The sequence below is a fragment of the Pseudophryne corroboree genome, chromosome 8 (genome assembly GCF_028390025.1).
Source record: "Pseudophryne corroboree isolate aPseCor3 chromosome 8, aPseCor3.hap2, whole genome shotgun sequence".
Lineage (NCBI taxonomy): Eukaryota > Metazoa > Chordata > Amphibia > Anura > Myobatrachidae > Pseudophryne > Pseudophryne corroboree.
Window position 1 is genome coordinate 173038641 of NC_086451.1, and position 25633 is coordinate 173064273.

Genomic DNA, 25633 nt, shown 5'->3' on the forward strand with positions numbered 1-25633 from the left:
TATGGACGGGCTGCCGAGTGCCGACACAGAGGTAGCCACAGCCGTGAACTACCGCACTGTACTGTGTCTGCTGCTAATATATAGACTGGTTGATAAAGAGATAGTATACTCGTAACTAGTATGTATGTATAAAGAAAGAAAAAAAAACCACGGTTAGGTGGTATATACAATTATGGACGGGCTGCCGAGTGCCGACACAGAGGTAGCCACAGCCGTGAACTACCGCACTGTACTGTGTCTGCTGCTAATATAGACTGGTTGATAAAGAGATAGTATACTCGTAACTAGTATGACTATAAAGAAAGAAAAAAAAACCACGGTTAGGTGGTATATACAATTATGGACGGGCTGCCGAGTGCCGACACAGAGGTAGCCACAGCCGTGAACTACCGCACTGTACTGTGTCTGCTGCTAATATAGACTGGTTGATAAAGAGATAGTATACTCGTAACTAGTATGTATGTATAAAGAAAGAAAAAAAAACCACGGTTAGGTGGTATATACAATTATGGACGGGCTGCCGAGTGCCGACACAGAGGTAGCCACAGCCGTGAACTACCGCACTGTACTGTGTCTGCTGCTAATATATAGACTGGTTGATAAAGAGATAGTATACTCGTAACTAGTATGTATGTATAAAGAAAGAAAAAAAAACCACGGTTAGGTGGTATATACAATTATGGACGGGCTGCCGAGTGCCGACACAGAGGTAGCCACAGCCGTGAACTACCGCACTGTACTGTGTCTGCTGCTAATATATAGACTGGTTGATAAAGAGATAGTATACTCGTAACTAGTATGTATGTATAAAGAAAGAAAAAAAAACCACGGTTAGGTGGTATATACAATTATGGACGGGCTGCCGAGTGCCGACACAGAGGTAGCCACAGCCGTGAACTACCGCACTGTACTGTGTCTGCTGCTAATATAGACTGGTTGATAAAGAGATAGTATACTCGTAACTAGTATGACTATAAAGAAAGAAAAAAAAACCACGGTTAGGTGGTATATACAATTATGGACGGGCTGCCGAGTGCCGACACAGAGGTAGCCACAGCCGTGAACTACCGCACTGTACTGTGTCTGCTGCTAATATAGACTGGTTGATAAAGAGATAGTATACTCGTAACTAGTATGTATGTATAAAGAAAGAAAAAAAAACCACGGTTAGGTGGTATATACAATTATGGACGGGCTGCCGAGTGCCGACACAGAGGTAGCCACAGCCGTGAACTACCGCACTGTACTGTGTCTGCTGCTAATATAGACTGGTTGATAAAGAGATAGTATACTACTAATATTATATATACTGGTGGTCAGGTCACTGGTCACTAGTCACACTGGCAGTGGCACTCCTGCAGCAAAAGTGTGCACTGTTTAATTTTAATATAATATTATGTACTCCTGGCTCCTGCTATAACCTATAACTGGCACTGCAGTGCTCCCCAGTCTCCCCCACAATTATAAGCTGTGTGAGCTGAGCACAGTCAGATATATATATACATTGATGCAGCACACTGGGCTGAGCAGTGCACACAGATATGGTATGTGACTGAGTCACTGTGTGTATCGTTTTTTTCAGGCAGAGAACGGATATATTAAATAAAACAAACAACTGCACTGTCTGGTGGTCACTGTGGTCGTCAGTCACTAAACTCTGCACTCTCTTCTACAGTATCACAGCCTCAGGTCAATCTCTCTCTCTCTCTCTCTCAACCCTAATCTAAATGGAGAGGACGCCAGCCACGTCCTCTCCCTATCAATCTCAATGCACGTGTGAAAATGGCGGCGACGCGCGGCTCCTTATATAGAATCCGAGTCTCGCGAGAATCCGACAGCGTCATGATGACGTTCGGGCGCGCTCGGGTTAACCGAGCAAGGCGGGAGGATCCGAGTCTGCTCGGACCCGTGAAAAAAACATGAAGTTCGTGCGGGTTCGGATTCAGAGAAACCGAACCCGCTCATCTCTAATAAAAGCTACTTTATGTATTTATTCATTAAAGTTTTTAAGTTGTATTTTACAACCATACAATGATATGATATATAATGTATCGTATAATAATTACATAATGTTGATGGCATTGAATTGTCTCTGCCTTGACTAGTGGCAGCAGCTTCAGCACTAGGTGGAAGTGGATCTTGATCTTTCCCTATTTTACCCTCCACCTTTTTGTTCTCCATTTTTTAATGTGTGGAATTATATGCCAGTAATATATCTGGAATTAGACGGTGGTAATGTCTGGAATTAGATACCACTAGATAGATACCAGATATCACTGCATACCCTCCAACATTTTACACACAAAAATTGGTACAAATTAGGAAAAGGGGCGTGGTCACGGGTAAAGGGGGCGTGGTCACGTCCCTTTTCCTATACTTTCAATGGAAGTTTGGAGAGCCAAAAATAGGTACAGACCATGAAAAAAAGGTACTGTACCTATTAAAAAGGTACAGTTGGAGGGTATGTCACTGTGACTGGAATGATGACATATGCACAGTGACAGGACACTACCACAGCACCCTACAGCAGCCATATGCGGCACAAGACACTGGAGTATTAGTAATGTACTGTAGTATACTGAGCACCACAAGACAATGAGCAGTGATACGGAGCACTGATGAGATTACTAGAACTGACACTGAGCAGCCAGATGCAGCACTGGACTATTAGTAATGTTCTGTAGTATACTGAGCACCACAATGCAGCACAAAACAATGGGCAGTGATACTGAGCACTGATGAGGATACTAGAACTGACACTGAGCAGCAAGATGCAGCACTGGACTATTAGTAATGTACTCTAGTATACTGAGCACCACAATGCAGCACAAGACAATGAGCAGTGATACTGAGCACTGATGAGGATACTACTGAGAACTGACACTGAGCAGGAGAGACACACTACAATTTCATCTTGCGCCTCTTTTTTTATTTATCTTTGCATCATGTGCTGTTTGGGGCTATTTTTTTAAGTGCCATCCTGTCTGACACTGCAGTGCCACTCCTAGATGGGCCAGGTGTTTGTGCTGCCCACTTGGGTCGCTTAGCTTAGTCAACCAGGGACCTTGGTGCAAATTTTAGGACTAAAAATAATATTGGGAGGTGTGAGGTGTTCAGAATAGACTGGAAAGGAGTAGAAATTATGGTTATTAAGCTTAATACTATAGGATCAAAATTACCCCCAAATTCTATGATTTTAGCTGTTTGAGGTTTTAAAAAAAAATCACCCGAATCCAAAACCCGAAAGGGTGGTTTTGCCAAAACGCGTCCGTATCCAAAACACAACTGCGGATCCGAAACCAAAACCAAAACATGAAACACGAAAAATGCCCGCTGCACATCTCTAGTTAGGGGAGAAGCATGTAGCCTTGTAGACTATGCACAGCTATATCTAGAAAAATATACGATCTAATCTTTAACCAACCAATGCAAGAAAGTATTTAATGTGAAAATACGAAACACTAGACTAATTGGAGGTGCGCCCTAAAGCAAATTACAATGTTAGGATTAGGGGGTTCGGAAAGACCTCTAGTGTATACACTACTATATACATTTTAAGATAGGAAGGTACAAATTACATATTCACATTGCATCTATGGGCTGGATTCAAATGTCCCTTTCCTCCCTCAATCGTGCCCGTCAGCAGCTATTCTAATGTTGCTGCCAACGGGTGCGACATGTTTATTTCAGCTCGCTACCCCCAGGGGAAACAAGCTGAAATGTGTGCAAAGAGACCCATTTGGGCAACCAAACGGTGTCTTTTCACGATCGCGCCCATTACTTTATTCAGGTTTAGGTGCTTTGTGCACCCAAACCAGAGTGTAATGGGCGCAATAATTGAGGGCATTTGAATTTCCCTTATATGTGTGTGTGTGATATACACACAGACACACATACTGTATTTCTTTATATAATGGACACCTCAGTTTCTATTCATTCATGTCCTGCCCCCTACTCTGTCAGACCCCTTCCCCTCTACTTTTCTGACCCCAAACGCCACTCATTCTTGTTGAGTGCTGGTGGGCCCATTCAGAATTTTGCTATGGGGCCCACAAAGGTCTAGTTACGCCACTGGGCAGGGTTATAGAGGAGGCGGTGCAAGGCATCCTGGGAACAGTCAAAGCTTTAGCCTGTTGGTGCCTTGGATCAACATCCAACTCTACACCCCGATGTTAGTGTAGTGCCTTTTGGGGTTAAGGTTTTACAGAAAGTTACAGGTTTTTTTAATTTAGTAAAATATGCCCCATTTTAAAGATAGGGCATTTAAATTTGTTGCACCTGTGCAGTACATAGCAGCCTGCAGGGCATGTACAGTGGCTTCATTTGGGTGCACATACATTGCCGGCTCCTGGTCGCAAACTGAAATTATTGTGTGTAAGTGGAATTAGCGGTGTTTATGTCATACAGGGGGGTGGGGGAGGTTTGTGGTTGGCGGGGGGCACGCTGTGCGATTATTATCCTGCATCTATACATACATGCGCTAACACCTGGACATACACTGATGTACCCACACCTAATATCCATACATACACGCCCTGACACCTGGACATACACCAACATTCCCACACCTGCATCTATACATACACATGCTGACACCTGGACATGCACCAACATACAAGCACCTGCATCTATATATACACGCGCTGACAAATGGACATACACCGACGTACCCACACTTGCATCTATACATACATGCACTGACATCTGGACATACAAGCACCTGCATCTATACATACACGCGCTGACACCTGAACCTACACTGACGTTCCCACACCTGCATCTATACATACACATTCTGACACCTGGACATACACAGACGTACCCACACCTGCATCTATACATACACGCGTTGACACCTGGACGTACACTGACGTACACACACCTACATCTATATATGCATGGATGCAAATGTGGGTACGTCTGTATACGTCCAGTTGTTAGCATGTGTATGTATAGATGTTAGGTGTGGGTACATCAGTGTATGTCCAGGTGTCAGCACATGTATGTATAGATTCACATGTGGGTACGTTGGTGTACGTTTAGGGGTCAGCGTGTTTATGTATAGATGTTGGTGTGTGTATGTCAGTGTACGTACAGATATAGGTGTGTGTATGTATGTATGTATGTATGTATGTATGTATGTATATGTATAGAGGAAGGTGTGAGACATACATATAACACATACATGATAGATACATACATATATCACACACACGATAGATAGATAGATAGATAGATAGATAGAACACATACATACAAGATAGATACATACATACATACATGATAGATACATATATACACACACATACGATAGATAGATAGATAGATAGATAGATAGATATCACAAACATATATGATTCATACATATATCACACACACATACATGATACATACATGAGAAAGACCTGGGATGGTGATGAGGCCCGGGCCCCCTGCTGATGTTGCGTTGAGGAAGGCAGTGTTCCAGGGCGGATGCCAGTCGGGGAGAGCGCCGCGCAGCCCGGGAAAAATACTGCTGAGGAGCTACATCTGGAATAGCCCCAGGGAGGGAGAGTGTCACATGCCCCATCCTGCGCGGCACACTCTGCAGGCCTGCACATGGGAAGGGAGGTCTCTGGCAACACATACTCACCCTGCTGCTGAAGCCCCGCTGCTGTCCTCATCAGCGCTCTCCAGCGGGGAGCGGGGCCAGGATGAACCTCAACCTGTGAGAACTATCTTCATGATCAAGAGATCTCATATGCAAGATAAGTATGTGTTGGGAAAGGGCTGGGGAGGGCGGCTGCTCGGGCACACCCTCGTCAAGTTAAGGAGATTTAACTGAGGAAGCACAAGGGAACTCTCGTCTGAGGACAACAACTGCAGGGAGACCACATCTTTTCAGATGAACATGGGAGGGCGGAAGGCTGCCTAATACTGAAGCACCCTCAGACATTAAACCATATGCAACAACTATTGCAAGCATTCCTGGGGGAAGGTCTGCAGCAGACGGATTTGCATTCGGTGATGTCATCCAAGCAGTGGGCCAAAGTTGGCTGGAACCCTCATCTGTATATGAAAAGAGAAAAGGGGCATGCGGGGCATGGCGGTCTTTTGCGGCGCTTGGATAACCCCAAGTTTGCATTAAACACCCCCACCCTCCTTCGGTGTGGGGCTCATGTTGGCCATGCCCAAGCCCCTGAAGCATTCAAGCTGATTTCTTGCAGCAGCTGGGCACTGTAACAGCTTCAGAGCTGCTCTACAAGACAAGTAAAAGGGTGTGGGCCCTGCAGCACCACCGGTAGTTTGCATGCACACATATATAGGACAGCATCTCTTATATGCCCCAGGGTCAATAAAATAGTATCCTTGTCTAGGCTATCCATCCCCTCAGATAAGGCATTTGTCCATGCCGCTACAGCACTACACACCCAGGTCGACGCAATTGCCGGTCTGAGTAAGGTACCTGAATGTGTATAAATGGACTTCAGGGTAATCTCCTGTTTGTGGTCAGCACACTCTTTGAGGGTAGCCGTATCCTGGGACGGGAGGGCTACCTTCTTGGATAAGCGTGTTAATGCTTTGTCCACCCTAGGGGAGGATTCCCATCGTAACCTATCCGTTGATGGGAAAGGATACGCCATAAGAATCCTTTTGGAAATCTGCAGTCTTTTATCTGGAGATTTCCAAGCTTTTTCACATAACTCGTTCAGCTCGTGTGAGGGGGGAAAGGTACCTCAGGCTTCTTTCCCTTGTACATATGTACCCTCTTGTCAGCGACAGGGGGTTCCTCTGTGATGTGCAAAACATCTTTTATTGCCATAATCATAAATCGAATGGATTTTGCCAATTTTGGCTGTAACTTTGCATCATCGTAATCGACACTGGAGTCAGAATCCGTGTCGGTATCTGTGTTAACAAACTGGGATAGTGGGCGCTTATGAGACCCTGACAGTCCCTGCAACATAGGATCAGGCATGGGTTGAGACCCTGACTGTCCCAAAGCTTCTGCCTTGTCTAATCTTTTGTGCAATGAGTTTACACTAGCATTTAAAACATTCCACATATCCATCCAATCAGCTGTCGGCGGAGACACCACATTCATTTGCTCCCGCTCCTCTCTAATATAGCCTTCTTCCTCAGACATGTCGACACACGTGTACCGACACACCACACACACAGGGAATGCTTTTTCTGAAGACAGTTTCCCCACAAGGCCCTTTGGAGAGACAGAGAGGGAGTATGCCAGCACACACCCCAGCGCTATATAACCCAGGAATAAAACAGTAACTTAATGTTTGCCCAGTAGTGCTGCTGTATGTAATTTGCGAATTATGTGCCCCCCCCCCCTCTTTTCAACCCTCTTGTCTAACGTGGTATAAGCAGGGTAGAGTCCGGGGAGCTTCCTCTCAGCGGTGCTGTGGAGAAAAAATGGCGCTGGTGAGTGCTGAGGGAGAAGCCCCGCCCCCTCGGAGGCGGGCTTCTGTCCCGCTTAAACTGTAAAATTGGTGGGGGCTCATACATATATACAGTGCCCAGCTGTATATATGTTATATTTTTGCGAAAGAGGTTTATATTGCTGCCCAGGGCGCCCCCCCTGCGCCCTGCACCCTTACAGTGACCGGAGTATGTGAGGTGTATGGGAGCAAAGGCACACAGCTGCAGTGCTGTGCGTTACCTCAGTGAAGATCATGAAGTCTTCTGCCGCCTCTGAAGTCTTCTTTTCTTCTCATACTCACCCGGCTTCTATCTTCCGGCTCTGCGAGGGGGACGGAGGCGCGGCTCTGGGATGGACGGCGAGGGTGAGATCCTGCGTACCAATCCCTCTGGAGCTAATGGTGTCCAGTAGCCTAAGAAGCAGGACCTTGCAACTCAGAGAGTAGGGCTGCTTCTCTCCCCTCAGTCCCTCGATGAGGGAGTCTGTTGCCAGCAGTGCTCCCTGAAAATTAAAAACCTAACAAAATACTTTCTGTCAGAAAGCACAGGAGAGCTCCTGAAAAGCACCCAGTCTCCACTGGGCACAGTATCAAACTGAGGTCTGGAGGAGGGGCATAGAGGGAGGAGCCAGTGCACACCCAGAACTAAAGTCTTTCTTAAAGTGCCCATGTCTCCTGCGGAGCCCGTCTATCCCCATGGTCCTTACGGAGTCCCCAGCATCCTCTAGGACTTTAGAGAAAATAGGATTTTAATACCTACTGGTAAATCCTTTTCTCTTAGTCCGTAGAGGATGCTGGGCACCCGTCCCAGTGCGTACTGTGTCTGCAGTTATTAAATGGCCCTTAACTCCAGAACATTTATGTGGAGACAACTTTCCTGACTTGACCATCTTCCTTGGATGTTTTCCCCCTGTGTGACTGCTCCCCAGCCTCGGAGGGTTGCATCCGTGGTCCCTAGGATCCCGTCCTGGATCCCAAACCATCGCCCCTCTAGGTGGTGAGAACTGTGCAGCCACTAATGGAGTGAGATTCTGGTCTTGGAAGACAGGATTATCCTCCGGTGCATGTGTAGGTGGGATCCGGACCACTTGTCCAACAGGTCCCACTGGAACACTCTGGCATGGAGCCTGCCAAACTGAATGGCCTCGTAGGCCGCAACCATCTTCCCCAGCAACCGAATGCATTGATGGATTAACACTCTTGCTGGTTTCAGAATTTGTTTGACCAGACTCTGGATCTCCAGAGCCATTCCACTAGAAGAAAACCTCTTCTGTGTCCAGTATCACTCCCAAAAACAACAACCGCGTCATTAGGATATCGGATTTTTCTGTATTTTGGAATAATTGCATACCATAACGAGATATTATGGTGATGGGACCTAAATCTAAGCACAGAATGCATTTATGTTTCATATATACCATATACACACAGCCTGAAGGTCATTTTAGCCAATATTTTTTATAACTTTGTGCATTAAACAAAGTGTGTGTACATTCACAGAATTCATTTATGTGTCATATACACCTTATACACACAGTCTGAAGTTCATTTAATACAATATTTTTAATAACTTTGAGTATTAAACAAAGTTTGTGTACACTGAGCCATCAAAAAACAAAGGTTTCACTATCTCAGTCTCACTCAAAAAAGTCCGTATTTCGGAATATTCCGTATTTCGGAATATTTGGATATGGGATACTCAACCTGTATTACTTTTTTCTGCTACTGGTTCTTTACCTATGCAAACAAGCATCTGACTTGCCTTTCCTATTGCTTTGTTACATTGCTCACCTGAAATAGTAATACTTAGATAGCTTTCCTCTTGCCATTATAATGCCCTTAATATTATAGTTAGCCTTTGTATTTTTGAGACGTGTATGATTTTGCATTTTTTGGCATTAAATGTTGCCATGTTCTTGACCATTCCTCTAGTCCAGGGGCGGAACTGCCAGAGACAACGGAGTCAGTTGCCGCCGGGCTCCAGCCCTAAAGGGGCTTCCTCCATTGCCCTCCGGCTGTTACGTGCCCTTCCTACTAAATAGACAAAGGCGCTACCAGCAGGGTCTCGCAGTTTGTACATTCCATGCCGTAACACCCTTCTTTCCACCTTTTTAAAGACCCAGCCCAGCAGCCTCGCCGCTGCCACCACCGCTAGCTGCAGCACTGCCAGCGGTGGGGTGCCCCTGCTTCTTCTCACACCACAGATAGCTGGGCAGCACTGCAACTGCCTGCCTGATTGCTCCGCCCCCTTCCGGCTCCCAAGCACCTCTGCTGCCCAGTGATCCAGGAGCCTGCTGCTAGGAAGAAGTGGCCGAGCTTCAGCAAGCGAGTCTGGACACTGGCGGAGGAAGCCATGATAACCAGATAATGGGGAGTGGAGAGCCAGTTCCAAGGTAATACTTTTTACAGCTGGTTGAGATCCTGGTCGGTGGATATGGATTCCAAGAAAACCCTGGAGGTGCTTCCTTTCAAGGGAGACACTCTCTTTGGAGAAGACCTCAATAAGATTGTAGCTGATCTGGCTACCGCTAAAACAGCTTGCCTACCTAGTATGACTCCTACCACGCAGAAGGCTAAAAGTACTTTCCCTTGGCCCTTTCATCCTCAAGGTAAAGCGTACCCAAGGTCAGGCATACCCAAAGCAAGCTCATGCTTCCAGACCTGCCAAGCCCAGACTGAAGCAATCCTGGGCTGCCCATCAGCCTGCTTCCAAAACGGACAAGCCTGCCGCATGACGGTGCAGGCCTCCCTCTGGGGGATCCCAGGGTGGGGGGCCCGACTTCTAGGTTTGGCATAATTCTAAGCTAGAGAATTCTGTTTGGAGCTCACCTTGTACTTTGTGAAGAAATAATCAGCATTGTGGCTGAGCAGATACATGTAGTGTGTGGCTGCAAACTGCATGGATCTGCTGCGTTGTAATGCTGATACTTTTTTTTTCAAAGTACCAATAGCTTCATATAATGTTCACAATTTTTATGCAGGATCAAATAGCTCAATAGGTAGGGTGTTTGATTAGAATTCAACAGGTTATAGGTTTGAATCCTGGGTATGGTAGTTTGAGATGTGTTATTTAATAAAGTATGTTGTTCTGACTGCCGGCATCCTATCACCTGGGATATCATACTAAATAAATGGAGTTGATCAATTTTTTTTTATTTTTTTTTTAAACTAGGGACAATTTCCAGATACTTTTCTTTATAACTGAGATTGCCCCCTGGAACTTCACATCAGTTGACAACTATGCATGAGTGGGCAGTGCTTGCTCTGGATCTGCCCACCCATTTATGTGCCGTCATAAAAGAAAGCACAACTGACAGTTATCCTGGGCGTACACTACACAATTATCTGTCAGGCTATCTATCCAGTCTGGATGGATGGAATGAAAATCTGGTAATGTATAGGAGCAAATGTCAATTAACCATTTGCTCCCAAACACTAGAAAAGTGGTCAAAAATGGTCATTACACAAATTGGTTAAACCCAAAATTTAACCAATTTGTTTAGGGGACCATTTTTGTCCATTTTCTAGTGTTTGAGAGTAAATCGTTGATGGTCATTTGCTCACATAGATAACCGGATTTCTATTCCAACCAGCCAGTGTTGGAGATATGGTCTGCCAGATTACATAATGCATACCAGAGCCATAACTAGACTTTTTGGTGCCCTGTGACAGATAATTATATGCCCCCCCCCCCTCCCCATTTTTGCAATATGGACAAAAGGCGCATGCCTTGTGGGGAAGGGGCATAACAAGATTGGTCTCAGAGAAAGCACATGAGATATGAAGATATATCTAGTATACTTGACACTCAATGGTTTGTGGTATTGCCGGGGTGCCCTCCTTAAATGCATATACAGTCACACATGGCGTGTTTGTGCAAATGGCATATCAGCAGTCAGCACTAACTGGTGACATGCCATTTGTACAAGTAAGCCATGTGTGACTAGTATATAAACATACTTTATTAAATAACACCTCAAACTATCATACCCAGGATTCAAACCTATAACCTGTTGAATTCTAATCAAATACCCTACCCATTGAGCTACTTGATCCTGCATCTATTCTAACCTCCAAAAACAGATTCAGTTGCATTTTCCAGCGTGTTTTGTTTGCGCCTTTGCAAATGTCTTACATCGACAAACTTATTTAGTACTATTTTGCAAATAGGGTTACATTGTCGCAACATTGTGTTCCCTAATTGCTTGATTTTTTTAAATGCAACAATTGATAAAGACACCTGATAATTGCTCTGTGGAGTCTTATTTTGTGTCTACTTCTTATCTACATTTAATTCCCTACCTCTAATCAAGGCATTTTTAAATGCTTGGGGCTGCCAGGACGTGAGGCCTACCTAGACTTTAGATCTGAATTTGAATGTACTTGTGAACTAACTTAATTTCCTACTTCTAAATTCATTCCTAAATTCACTACTTACATTAATCCTGTAGTTGGGCATTTTGAGCCTTCAATTGTGGGCATTGTTTTGTGTCCAGACCAGCAGCTGGTGGTGTGCATTTGCTGGAAAGGCATCGAAGACCTCCGATATGCTGCATCTCCTGATGTGTGTCTCCCTCAAGTGGCTGTCAGCAAATGCATGCTAGACACCCCATTCCAAGCTGATTGTGACATCACGGAACATGCATCATAGAACAGGCATGCTAGAATATGGGTCTTCAACCTGCGACCCTCCAGCTGCTGTGGAACTACATATACCAGCATGCCCTGCCTCAGTTTTAGCATACCTTAATAGCAAAACTGTGGCAGGGCATGCTGGGATGTGTAGTTTCACAGCAGCTGGAGGGCCACAGGATGAAGACCCATGTGCTAGAGCCAAGCCGCAGGTACATTGAATGCTAGCAAGCTGAATGTTTAAATCATTTTTGTTCCGCAGCATTCCAATGCGGAAGATTCCATGGAACCAGAGATTATTCCATTGAGAAGGACATGCTGCCTGGATGACTGCACTGTGCAAATTAAATCACGGAGCCAGTTGGCTTGTGGGTGGCTCTGGTGACTGGGTGGTTGGGTGGGCGGTGTGTCGGAGGTGGAGCACATGCAAATGAATGTGTATCATCCAGCTAGTGAGAGTGAAAACTCATGCAGGAGTGTGCCTGCTTGTCAGTGGGTTATGCACCTTGCCAGGCGTCAAATCTACATGGAGCAGCTGGAGGGGACAAGAGCAGGTTTGCAAAATATAGATAGAAGAGCATATATGCTGGCGCATTCTCCATGATTGTGTCAGCTTATGTTTTGGTGCACTGCACTTTCCTTCACTAAGTTTTAGCCATTTTGGTTAAATGCAAGTGTAGTTGCTTCTCGCCCTTTTGGCTGTGATCTTGTATCGTGGTTGAAGAGTCTGCTGGAGGGATTGTTTTCTTCATTGGCGAGAGACTGAAGATATTCCAGGATGGAAGGCTTGGGAACACTATCCGTTTTTCAGTTGTGGAAGAGTTGAAAGACCGGATTGGACTACATTCTATAGTAAAGGATATCTTTGTATTTATTAATCCTCCCTTTATATGTGTCTGTCTTTCAATAAAGCTTCGGGCTTGTGATTCCCTCACCCTCTTACACTCCACACACATAGCCTTATTAACTGTTGTATTATTGTATTGTTTAAATGTATAGTGCAGTTCATGATTTATAGTGTAGGCTGGCCTGTGCTGTAGTTCTTGAACTGTACTATACCGACAGCATTTGTATTGTGTTTTGGCTGTGCTGCAAAACGGTACTTATGTGTGTAATGTTTATGTATGTTTTTTTGCTTCTTTATGTCAATAAAGACTGCTTTTTCAATCCAATATCTGAAAACAATCAATGTTTATCTTTGATGGCAATAGAAGTGGTATGATATTTGCTGCTTTTGAAAGGCAATATCTGATATGTCCCCTATCTGGGAACCATATATTAAATGGCTTTTCAGAAAAGGGAGATGGGAGAAGAGCTTTCAGTACTTGTAGGACCGATGCTCATTTCCTATTCTAGCCTCCAAAAACAGATTCAGTTGCATTTTCCAGCGTGTTTTGGATGCGCCTTTGCAAATGTCTTACATCGACAAACTTATTTAGTACTATTTTGCAAATAGGGTTACATTGTTGCAACATTGTGTTCCCTAATTGCTTGATTTTTTAAATGCAACAATTGATAAAGACACCTGATAACTGCTCTGTGGAGTCTTATTTTGTGTCTACTTCTTATCTACATTTAATTCTCTACCTCTAATCAAGGCATTTTTAAATGCTGGGGGCTGCTAGGACGTGAGGCCTACCTAGACTTTAGATCTGAATTTGAATGTACTTGTGAACTAACTTAATTTCCTACTTCTAAATTCATTCCTAAATTCACTACTTACATGAATCCTGTAGTTGGGCATTTTGGGACTTCGATTGTGGGCATTGTTTTGTGTCCAGACCAGCAGCAGGTGGTGTGCATTTGCTGGAAAGGCATCGAAGACCTCCGATATGCTGCATCTCCTGATGTGTGTCTCCCTCAAGTGGCTGTCAGCAAATGCCTGCTAGACACCCCATTCCAAGCTGATTGTGACATCACGGTACATGCATCATAGAACAGGCATGCTAGAACATGGGTCTTCAACCTGCGACCCTCCAGCTGCTGTGGAACTACACATCCCAGCATGCCCTGCCTCAGTTTTAGCATACCTTAATAGCAAAACTGTGGCAGGGCATGCTGGGATGTGTAGTTTCACAGCAGCTGGAGGGCCACAGGATGAAGACCCATGTGCTAGAGCCAAGCCGCAGGTACATTGAATGCTAGCAAGCTGAATATTTAAATCCTTTTTGTTCCGCAGCATTCCAATGTGGAAGATTCCATGGAACCAGAGATCCTTCCATTGAGAAGGACATGCTGCCTGGATGACTACACTGTGCAAATTAAATCACGGAGCTAGTTGGTTTGTGGGTGGCTCTGGTGACTGGGTGGTTGGGTGGGTGGTGTGTCGGAGGTGGAGCACATGCAAATGATTGTGTATCATCCAGCTAGTGAGAGAGAAAACTCATGCAGGAGTGTGCCTGCTTGTCAGTGGGTTATGCACCTTGCCAGACGTCAAATCTACATAGAGCAGCTGGAGGGGACAAGAGCAGGTTTGCAAAATATAGATAGAAGAGCATATATGCTGGCACATTCTCCATGATTGTGTCAGCTTATGTTTTGGTGCACTGCACTTTCCTCCACTAAGTTTTAGCCATTTTTGTTAAGCTCAAGTGTAGTTGCTTCTCTGCCTTTTGGCTGTGATCTTGTATCGTGGTTGAAGGGTCTGCTGGAGGGAGGGATTGTTTTCTTCATTGGCGAAAGACCAAAGATATTCCAGGATGGAAGGCTTGGGAACACTATCCGTTTTTCAGTTGTGGAAGAGCACAGAGGTCGGATTGGACTACATTCTATAGTAAAGGATACCTTTCTATTTATTGCCCCTCCCCTTATATGTGTCTGTGTTACAATAAAGCTTCGGTCTTGTGATTCCCTCACCCTCTTACACTCCACACACATAGCCTTATTAACTGTTGTATTATTGTATAGTTTAAATGTATAGTGCAGTTCATGATTTATAGTGTAGGCTGGCCTGTGCTGTAGTTCTTGAACTGTACTATACCGACAGCATTTGTATTGTGTTTTGGCTGTGCTGCAACACAGTACTTATGTGTGTAATGTTTATGTATGTTTTTTTGCTTCTTTATGTCAATAAAGACTGCTTTTTCAATCCAATATCTGAAAACAATCAATGTTTATCTTTGATGGCAATAGAAGTGGTATGATATTTGCTGCTTTTGAAAGGCAATATCTGATATGTCCCCTATCTGGGAACCATATATTAAATGGCTTTTCAGAAAAGGAAGATGGTAGAAGAGCTTTCAGTACTTGTTGGACCGATGCACATTTCCTATTCTAGCCTCCAAAAACAGATTCAGTTGCATTTTCCAGTGTGTTTTAAATGCGCCTTTGCAAATGTCTTACATCGACAAACTTATTTAGTACTATTTTGCAAATAGGGTTACATTGTTGCAACATTGTGTTCCCTAATTGCTTGATTTTTTAAATGCAACAATTGATAAAGACACCTGATAACTGCTCTGTGGAGTCTTATTTTGCGTCTACTTCTTATCTACATTTAATTCCCTACCTCTAATCAAGGCATTTTTAAATGCTGGGGGCTGCCAGGACGTGAGGCCTACCTAGACTTTAGATCTGAATTTGAATGCACTTGTGAACTAACTTAATTTCCTACTTCTAAATTCATTCCTAAATTCACTACTTACATGAATCCTGTAGTTGGGCATTTTGGGACTTCGATTGTGGGCATTGTTTTGTGTCCAGACCAGCAGCAGGTGGTGTGCATTTGCTGGAAAGGCATCGAAGACCTCCGATATGCTGCATCTCCTGATGTGTGTCTACCTCAAGTGGCTGTCAGCAAATGCCTGCTAGATACCCCATTCCAAGCTGATTGTGACATCACGGAACATGCATCATAGAACAGGCATGCTAGAACATGGGTCTTCAACCTGCGACCCTCCAGCTGCTGTGGAACTACACATCCCAGCATGCCCTGCCTCAGTTTTAGCATACCTTAATAGCAAAACTGTGGCAGGGCATGCTGGGATGTGCAGTTTCACAGCAGCTGGAGGGCCACAGGATGAAGACCCATGTGCTAGAGCCAAGCCGCAGGTACATTGAATGCTAGCAAGCTGAATGTTTAAATCCTTTTTGTTCCGCAGCATTCCAATGCGGAAGATTCCATGGAACCAGAGATTATTCCATTGAGAAGGACATGCTGCCTGGATGACTGCACTGTGCAAATTAAGTCACGGAGCCAGTTGGCTTGTGGGTGGCTCTGGTGACTGGGTGGTTGGGTGGGCGGTGTGTCGGAGTTGGAGCATATGCAAATGAATGTGTATCATCCAGCTAGTGAGAGTGAAAACTCATGCAGGAGTGTGCCTGCTTGTCAGTGGGTTATGCACCTTGCCAGACGTCAAATCTACATGGAGCAGCTGGAGGGGACAAGAGCAGGTTTGCAAAATATAGATAGAAGAGCATATATGCTGGCGCATTCTCCATGATTGTGTCAGCTTATGTTTTGGTGCACTGCACTTTCCTCCACTAAGTTTTAGCTATTTTGGTTAAACGCAAGTGTAGTTGCTTCTCGCCCTTTTGGCTGTGATCTTGTATCGTGGTTAAAGAGTCTGCTGGAGGGATTGTTTTCTTCATTGGCGAGAGACTGAAGATATTCCAGGATGGAAGGCTTGGGAACACTATCCGTTTTTAAGTTGTGGAAGAGTTGAAAGACCGGATTGGACTACATTCTATAGTAAAGGATATCTTTGTATTTATTAATCCTCCCTTTATATGTGTCTGTCTTTCAATAAAGCTTCGGGCTTGTGATTCCCTCACCCTCTTACACTCCACACCCATAGCCTTATTAACTGTTGTATTATTGTATTGTTTAAATGTATAGTGCAGTTCATGATTTATAGTGTAGGCTGGCCTGTGCTGTAGTTCTTGAACTGTACTATACCGACAGCATTTGTATTGTGTTTTATCTGTGCTGCAACACAGTACTTATGTGTGTAATGTTTATGTATGTTTTTTTGCTTCTTTATGTCAATAAAGACTGCTTTTTCAATCCAATATCTGAAAACAATCAATGTTTATCTTTGATGGCAATAGAAGTGGTATGATATTTGCTGCTTTTGAAAGGCAATATCTGATATGTCCCCTATCTGGGAACCATATATTAAATGGCTTTTCAGAAAAGGGAGATGGTAGAAGAGCTTTCAGTACTGGTAGGACCGATGCACATTTCCTATTCTAGCCTCCAAAAACAGATTCAGTTGCATTTTCCAGCGTGTTTTGGATGCGCCTTTGCAAATGTCTTACATCGACAAACTTATTTAGTACTATTTTGCAAATAGGGTTACATTGTTGCAACATTGTGTTCCCTAATTGCTTGATTTTTTTAAATGCAACAATTGATAAAGACACCTGATAACTGCTCTGTGGAGTCTTATTTTGTGTCTACTTTTTATCTACATTTAATTCTCTACCTCTAATCAAGGCATTTTTAAGTGCTGGGGGCTGCCAGGACGTGAGGCCTACCTAGACTTTAGATCTGAATTTGAATGTACTTGTGAACTAACTTAATTTCCTACTTCTAAATTCATTCCTAAATTCACTACTTACATGAATCCTGTAGTTGGGCATTTTGGGACTTCGATTGTGGGCATTGTTTTGTGTCCAGACCAGCAGCAGGTGGTGTGCATTTGCTGGAAAGGCATCGAAGACCTCCGATATGCTGCATCTCCTGATGTGTGTCTCCCTCAAGTGGCTGTCAGCAAATGCCTGCTAGACACCCCATTCCAAGCTGATTGTGACATCACGGTACATGCATCATAGAACAGGCATGCTAGAACATGGGTCTTCAACCTGCGACCCTCCAGATGCTGTGGAACTACACATCCCAGCATGCCCTGCCTCAGTTTTAGCATACCTTAATAGCAAAACTGTGGCAGGGCATGCTGGGATGTGTAGTTTCACAGCAGCTGGAGGGCCACAGGATGAAGACCCATGTGCTAAAGCCAAGCCGCAGGTACTTTGAATGCTAGCAAGCTGAATATTTAAATCCTTTTTATTCCGCAGCATTCCAATGTGGAAGATTCCATGGAACCAGAGATCCTTCCATTGAGAAGGACATGCTGCCTGGATGACTACACTGTGCAAATTAAATCACGGAGCCAGTTGGCTTGTGGGTGGCTCTGGTCACTGGGTGGTTGGGTGGGTGGTGTGTCGGAGGTGGAGCACATGCAAATGATTGTGTATCATCCAGCTAGTGAGAGAGAAAACTCATGCAGGAGTGTGCCTGCTTGTCAGTGGGTTATGCACCTTTCCAGACGTCAAATCTACATGGAGCAGCTGGAGAGGACAAGAGCAGGTTTGCAAAATATAGACAGAAGAGCTCTCCAGCCTAGTTTGCTGTCTGTTTCCACTTCTCTTTTCTTGAGCCGCTCCCTTCTATGCCCTTGCGCACTATCCTGACTTCTCCCATCTGCTTACTTTGTGCCTTCCAACGCACAATGCGAACTACAGGTAGTGCTGCAGGGCCCACACCCTTTTACTTGCCATACAGAGCAGCTCTGGAGCTGTTACAGTGCCCAGCTTCTGCAAGAAATCAGCTTGAATGCTTCAGGGGCTGGGGCATAGCCAACATGAGCCCCACACCGAAGGAGCGTGGAGGTGTTTAATGCGAACTAGGGGTCATCCAAGCGCTGCAAAAGGCCGACATGCCCTGCACGCCCCTTTTCTCTTTTCATATGCAGACGAGGGTTGAAGCCAACTTTGACCCACTGCTTGGATGACATCACCATATGCAAATCCATCTGCTGCAGGCCTTCCTCCAGGAATGCTTGCACTAGTTGTTGCATTTGGTTTGTTGTTTGGGGGTGCTTCAGTATTAGGCAGCCTTCTGCCCTCCCATGTTCATCTGAAAATATGTGTTCTCCCTGCAGTTGTTGTCCCCAGATGAGAGTTCCCTTGTGCTGCCTCAGTTGAATCTTCTTTACTTGACAGAGATGTGCCTGAGCAGCGGCCCTCCCCAGCCCTATCCCAAATCATACTTATTTTGCATAGGAGATACCATGGTCATGAAGATTGTTCTCCCAGGGTGAGGTTCATTCATTGCATTCTGGGTATGCTGACCCCTGTGATTTCCCCAAATGTGGGAAACTTGACTGCATTATTTGTGGTAGTGGGGGACTGTGTTTGTGCTTTCCTCTGGTCAGCTCTGGTAAAAGTCAGATTTCTTTGTCTCAGATCTTCCTCTAGCCTTGTTCTTCTTTCGAGAGTTCCCTTGTGCTGCCTCAGTTGGATCTCCTTTACTTGACAGGGGGGTGCCCAAGCAGCGACCCTCCCCAGCTCTAGCCCAACTCCTACTTACCTGCCAGGTGAGATACTATGATCATGAAGGTGCTTCTCCCAGGGCAAGGCTCACCCATTGCACTCTGGGTGTGCTGCCCCTGTGATTTCCCCAAATGTGGGAAACTTGACTGCATAATTTGTGTTTCCACTGGTCGGCTTTCATATAATTCAGATCTCTTTGTCTCAGGTCTCTCTCCAGCCTAGTTTGCAGTCTGTTTCCACTTCTTTTTTTTTGAGCCCCTCCCTTCTATACCCTTGTGCACTATCCTGACTTCTCCTCCTGTCTGCTTACTTTGTGCCTTCCAATGCACAATGCAAACTACAGGTAGTGCTGCAGGGCCCACAAACTTTTACTTGCATTACAGAGCAGCTCTGGAGCTGTTACAGTGCCAAGCTGCTGCAAGAAATCAGCTTGAATGCTTCAGGGGCTGGGGCATTGCCAACATGAGCCCCACACCGAAGGAGGGTGGGGGTGTTTAATGCGAACTAAGGGTCATCCAAGCGCCGCAAAAGGCCGCCATTCCCTGCATACCCCTTTTCTCTTTTCATATGCAGATGAGGGTTCCAGCCAACTTTGGCCCACTGCTTGGATGACATCACTGTATGCAAATCCGTCTTCTGCAGACCTTCCCCCAGGAATGCTTGTACTAGTTGTTGCATTTGGTTTGTTGTTTGGGGGTGCTTCAGTATTAGGCAGCCTTCTGCCCTCCCATGTTCATCTGAAAATATGTGTTCTCCCTGCAGTTGTTGTCCCCAGATGAGAGTTCCCTTGTGCTGCCTCAGTTGAATCTCCTTTACTTGACAGAGATGTGCCTGAGCAGCGGCCCTCCCCAGCCCTATCCCAAATCATACTTATTTTGCATAGGAGATATCATGGTAATGAAGACTGTTATCCCAGGGTGAGGTTCATTCATTGCATTCTGGGTATGCTGACCCCTGTGATTTCCCCAAATGTGGGAAACTCGACTTCATTATTTGTGGTAGTGTTTGTGCTTTCCTCTGGTCAGCTCTGGTAAAAGTCAGATTTATTTGTCTCAGATCTTCCTCTAGCCTTGTTCTTCTTTCGAGAGTTCCCTTGTGCTGACTCAGTTGGATCTCCTTCACTTGACAGGGAAGTGCCCGAGCAGCGACCCTACCAAGCTCTAGCCCAACTCCTACTTACCTGCCAGGTGAGATACTATGATCATGTAGGTGCTTCTCCCAGGGCAAGGCTCACCCATTGCACTCTGGGTGTGCTGCCCCTGTGATTTCCCCAAATGTGGGAAACTTGACTGCATAATTTGTGTTTCCCCTGGTCGGCTCTCGTATAATTCAGATCTCTTTGTCTCAGGTCTCTCTCCAGCCTAGTTTGCTGTCTGTTTCCACTTCTCTTTTCTTGAGTTGCTCCCTTCTATGCCCTTGCGCACTATTCTGACCTCTCCTGTCTGCTTACTTTGTGCCTTCCAACGCACAATGCAAACTACAGGTAGTGCTGCAGGGCCCACACCCTTTTACATGCTTTACAGAGCAGCTCTGGAGCTGTTACAGTGCCCAGCTGCTGCAAGAAATCAGCTTGAATGCTTCAGGGGCTGGGGCATAACCAACATGAGCCCCACACCGAAGGAGGGTGGAGATGTTTAATGCGAATTAGGGGTCATCCAAGCGCCGCAAAAGGCCGCCATTCCCTGCACATCCCTTTTTTCTTTTCATATGCAGATGAGGGTTGAAGCCAACTTTGACCCACTGCTTGGATGACATCACCATATGCAAATCCATCTGCTGCAGGCCTTCCCCAGGAATGCTTGCACTAGTTGTTGCATTTGGTTTGTTGTTTGGGGGTGCTTCAGTATTAGGCAGCCTTCTGCCCTCCCATGTTCATCTGAAAATATGTGTTCTCCCTGCAGTTGTTGTCCCAAGATGAGAGTTCCCTTGTGCTGCCTCAGTTGAATTGCCTTTACTTGACAGAGATGTGCCTGAGCAGCGGCCCTCCCCAGCCCTGTCCCAAATCATACTTATTTTGCATAGGAGATACCATGGTCATGAAGATTGTTCTCCCAGGGTGAGGTTCATTCATTGCATTCTGGGTATGCTGACCCCTGTGATTTCCCCAAATGTTGGAAACTCGACTGCATTATTTGTGGTAGTGGGGGGCTGTGTTTGTGGTTTCCTCTGGTCAGCTCTGGTAAAAGTCAGATTTCTTTGTCTCAGATCTTCCTCTAGCCTTGTTCTTCTTTCGAGAGTTCCCTTGTGCTGCCTCAGTTGGATCTCCTTCACTTGACAGGGGGGTGCCCGAGCAGCGACCCTCCCCAGCTCTAGCCTAACTCCTACTTACCTGCCAGGTGAGATACTATGATCATGTAGGTGCTTCTCCCAGGGCAAGGCTCACCCATCGCACTCTTGGTGTGCTGCCCCTGTGATTTCCCCAAATGTGGGAAACTTGACTGCATAATTTGTGTTTCCCCTGGTCGGCTCTCGTATAATTCAGATGTCTTTGTCTCAGGTCTCTCTCCAGCCTAGTTTGCTGTCTGTTTCCACTTCTCTTTTCTTGAGCCGCTCCCTTCTATGCCCTTGCGCACTATCCTGACTTCTCCCGTCTGCTTACTTTGTGCCTTCCAACGCACAATGCGAACTACAGGTAGTGCTGCAGGGCCCACACCCTTTTACTTGCCTTACAGAGCAGCTCTGGAGCTGTTACAGTGCCCAGCTGCTGCAAGAAATCAGCTTGAATGCTTCAGGGGCTGGGGCATAGCCAACATGAGCCCCACACCGAAGGAGGGTGGAGGTGTTTAATGCGAACTAGGGGTCATCCAAGCGCCGCAAAAGGCCGCCATGCCCTGCATGCCCCTCTTCTCTATTCATATGCAGATGAGTGTTGAAGCCAACTTTGACCCACTGCTTGGATGACATCACCATATGCAAATCCATCTGCTGCAGGCCTTCCCCCAGGAATGATTGCACTAGTTGTTGCATTTGGTTTGTTGTTTGGGGGTGCTTCAGTATTAGGCAGCCTTCTGCCCTCCCATGTTCATCTGAAAATTTGTGTTCTCCCTGCAGTTGTTGTCCCCCGATGAGAGTTCCCTTGTGCTGCCTCAGTTGAATCTCCTTTACTTGACAGAGATGTGCCTGAGCAGCGGCCCTCCCCAGCTCTATCCCAAATCATACTTATTTTGCATAGGAGATACCATGGTCATGAAGATTGTTTTCCCAGGGTGAGGTTCATTCATTGCATTCTGGGTATGCTGACCCCTGTGATTTCCCCAAATGTGGGAAACTGGACTGCATTATTTGTGGTAGTGAGGGACTGTGTTTGTGCTTTCCTCTGGTCAGCTCTGGTAAAAGTCAGATTTCTTTGTCTCAGATCTTCCTCTAGCCTTGTTCTTCTTTCGAGAGTTCCCTTGTGCTGCCTCAGTTGGATCTCCTTCACTTGACAGGGGGGTGCCCGAGCAGCGACCCTCCCCAGCTCTAGCCCAGCTCCTACTTACCTGCCAGGTGAGATACTATGATCATGAAGGTGCTTCTCCCAGGGCAAGGCTCACCCATTGCACTCTGGGTGTGCTACTCCTGCGGTTTCCCCAAATGTTGGACACTTGACTGCATAATTTGTGTTTCACCTGGTCGGCTCTCGTATAATTCAGATCTCTTTGTCTCAGGTCTCTCTCCAGCCTAATTTGTAGTCTGTTTCCACTTCTCTTTTCTTGAGTTGCTCCCTTCTATGCCCTTGCGCACTGTCCTGACTTCTCCCGTCTGCTTACTTTGTGCCTTCCAACGCACAATGCAAACTACAGGTAGTGCTGCAGGGCCCACACCCTTTTACTTGCCTTACAGAGCAGCTCTGGAGCTGTTACAGTGCCCAGCTGCTGCAAGAAATCAGCTTGAATGCTTCAGGGGCTGGGGCATAGCCATCATGAGCCCCACACCGAAGGAGGGTGGAGGTGTTTAATGCGAACTAGGGGTCATCCAAGCACCGCAAAAGGCCGCCATGCCCTGCATGCCAATTTTATCTTTTCATATGCAGACGAGGGTTGAAGCCAACTTTGACCCACTGCTTGGATGACATCACCATATGCAAATCCATCTGCTGCAGGCCTTCCCCCAGGAATGCTTGCACTAGTTGTTGCATTTGGTTTGTTGTTTGGGGGTGCTTCAGTATTAGGCAGCCTTCTGCCCTCCCATGTTCATCTGAAAATATGTGTACCTCCTGCAGTTGTTGTCCCCAGATGAGAGTTCCCTTGTGCTGCCTCAGTTGAATCTCCTTTACTTGACAGAGATGTGCCTGAGCAGCGGCCCTCTCCAGCCCTATCCCAACTCATACTTATTTTACATAGGAGATACCATGGTCATGAAGATTGTTCTCTCAGGGTGAGGTTCATTCATTGCATTCTGGGTATGCTGACCACTGTTATTTCCCCAAATGTGGTAAACTTGACAGCATTATTTGTGGTAGTGGGGGACTGTGTTTGTGCTTTCCTCTGGTCAGCTCTGGTAAAAGTCAGATTTCTTTGTCTCAGATCTTCCTCTAGCCTTGTTCTTCTTTCGAGAGTTCCCTTGTGCTGCCTCAGTTGGATCTCCTTCACTTGACAGGGGGGTGCCCGAGCAGCGACCCTCCCCAGCTCTAGCCCAACTCCTACTTACCTGCTAGGTGAGATACTATGATCATGAAGGTGCTTCTCCCAGGGCAAGGCTCACCAATTGCACTCTGGGTGTGCTGCTCCTGCGATATCCCCAAATGTGGGAAACTTGACTGCATAATTTGTGTTTCCCCTGGTCGGCTCTCGTATAATTCAGATCTCTTTGTCTCATGTCTCTCTCCAGCCTAGTTTGCTGTCTGTTTACACTTCTCTTTTCTTGAGCCACTCCCTTCTATGCCCTTGCGCACTATCTTGACTTCTCCCGTCTGCTTACTTTGTGCCGTCCAACGCACAATGCGAACTACAGGTAGTGCTGCAGGGCCCACACCCTTTTAGTTGCCTTACAGAGCAGCTCTGGAGCTATTACAGTGCCCAGCTGCTGCAAGTAATCAGCTTGAATGCTTCAGGGGCTGGGGCATAGCCAACATGAGCCCCACACCGAAGTAGGGTGGAGGTGTTTAATGCGAACTAGGGGTCATCCAAGCGCCGCAAAAGGCCGCCATGCCCTGCACGCCCCTTTTCTCTTTTCATATGCAGACGAGGGTTGAAGCCAACTTTGACCCACTGCTTGGATGACATCACCATATGCAAATCCATCTGCTGCAGGCCTTCCCCCAGGAATGCTTGTACTAGTTGTTGCATTTGGTTTGTTGTTTGGGGGTGCTTCAGTATTAGGCAGCCTTCTGCCCTCCCATGTTCATCTGAAAATATGTGTTCTCCCTGCAGTTGTTGTCCCCAGATGAGAGTTCCCTTGTGCTGCCTCAGTTGAATCTCCTTTACTTGACAAGGGAGGCATTTTGGATTTTTTCTTTGGGTACCCTTACACCTGATGGTCTGAATGAGAGCATCGAACTGAACAACATTGGCAGTCTCTGAAGATTTTATCTATTGATTTACCTAATATATTATTTATTGAATATCCATTTATTGTATGTTTAATAAATAAACAAAATTATTAGAAGTAGCTATTTTGGAAACAGCTTTCCTCTTAGGATGAAACTGTATAATCCTGTTGTGTGTGTTCCTTTAAAGTTCTTTAGTAAAATCCACTAGTAATGATGAACATCAGATTTCTTCCTCCATCCTCTTTTTACACTTTCTCTTGGTTCTATATATATTTTTTTTTCTATTTTTATTTTTTCCCCCTCCTTCTCCCAAAAGGCCCCCCCCCTCCCTGTTTTAAATTTTAAAATCTTTAAATATTTAAATCTTCGAATCCTTAAATTGTCTGTTTAATATTTATTTTTTCTTCAATTCTTTTTGTTGTTTAAACAGCAATGTAGTTATTCCAGGGGTTAAAATAATGAAATATAGAAATAATATTAACAAAAATTAAAGGTAAAAATGAATTGATAGAATGATCCCATTAAAAGTAAATAAATAATATGGATGTTAAGCTGAGCAGGTTGGATTCGAACATGGGACTAGCTGCATAGAGTGCATTTGATGTTTCCCCTGCGCCACAAGAACTGCTTTAGTAGTGGCATGGATTTATGTTACCCTAAAAGGTTTTATATAAGTAAATGGGGATCCTTAGTGCTGAGTCTCTGAATTATGTATATGTGATTATAGATATGAGGTATTGATTGAAAGATTATAGGTTAATCTGTATATAGATTATATATTTTCTGTTATTTTTTAAACCACCTTGTTGCTTATTTTATTATTATTTTTAATCACCATGTT

At 45.3% G+C, this 25633-nt stretch overlaps 10 non-coding genes across 10 annotated transcripts; all 10 read left to right on the forward strand.

The window, feature by feature from the left end:
* The first annotated feature begins 19035 nt into the window (after window positions 1–19035).
* On the forward strand, window positions 19036–19199 carry LOC134950542 (U1 spliceosomal RNA). Its single transcript, XR_010183443.1, has one exon. It is a non-coding gene; the product is annotated as a U1 spliceosomal RNA (small nuclear RNA).
* A 152-nt stretch (window positions 19200–19351) lies between these two features.
* Window positions 19352–19514, forward strand: LOC134952229 (U1 spliceosomal RNA). Its single transcript, XR_010184798.1, has one exon. It is a non-coding gene; the product is annotated as a U1 spliceosomal RNA (small nuclear RNA).
* Window positions 19515–20188: 674 nt separating this feature from the next.
* Window positions 20189–20345, forward strand: LOC134953538 (U1 spliceosomal RNA). Its single transcript, XR_010185622.1, has one exon. It is a non-coding gene; the product is annotated as a U1 spliceosomal RNA (small nuclear RNA).
* Window positions 20346–20494: 149 nt separating this feature from the next.
* On the forward strand, window positions 20495–20657 carry LOC134952541 (U1 spliceosomal RNA). Its single transcript, XR_010185043.1, has one exon. It is a non-coding gene; the product is annotated as a U1 spliceosomal RNA (small nuclear RNA).
* Window positions 20658–21327: 670 nt separating this feature from the next.
* Window positions 21328–21491, forward strand: LOC134951730 (U1 spliceosomal RNA). The gene has a single exon (XR_010184416.1). It is a non-coding gene; the product is annotated as a U1 spliceosomal RNA (small nuclear RNA).
* Window positions 21492–21643: 152 nt separating this feature from the next.
* On the forward strand, window positions 21644–21806 carry LOC134953450 (U1 spliceosomal RNA). Its single transcript, XR_010185588.1, has one exon. It is a non-coding gene; the product is annotated as a U1 spliceosomal RNA (small nuclear RNA).
* Window positions 21807–22477: 671 nt separating this feature from the next.
* Window positions 22478–22641, forward strand: LOC134951487 (U1 spliceosomal RNA). Its single transcript, XR_010184217.1, has one exon. It is a non-coding gene; the product is annotated as a U1 spliceosomal RNA (small nuclear RNA).
* A 152-nt stretch (window positions 22642–22793) lies between these two features.
* Window positions 22794–22956, forward strand: LOC134953036 (U1 spliceosomal RNA). The gene has a single exon (XR_010185380.1). It is a non-coding gene; the product is annotated as a U1 spliceosomal RNA (small nuclear RNA).
* A 671-nt stretch (window positions 22957–23627) lies between these two features.
* LOC134951980 (U1 spliceosomal RNA) lies at window positions 23628–23791 on the forward strand. The gene has a single exon (XR_010184611.1). It is a non-coding gene; the product is annotated as a U1 spliceosomal RNA (small nuclear RNA).
* Window positions 23792–23943: 152 nt separating this feature from the next.
* On the forward strand, window positions 23944–24106 carry LOC134953259 (U1 spliceosomal RNA). Its single transcript, XR_010185524.1, has one exon. It is a non-coding gene; the product is annotated as a U1 spliceosomal RNA (small nuclear RNA).
* Window positions 24107–25633: the final 1527 nt, after the last annotated feature.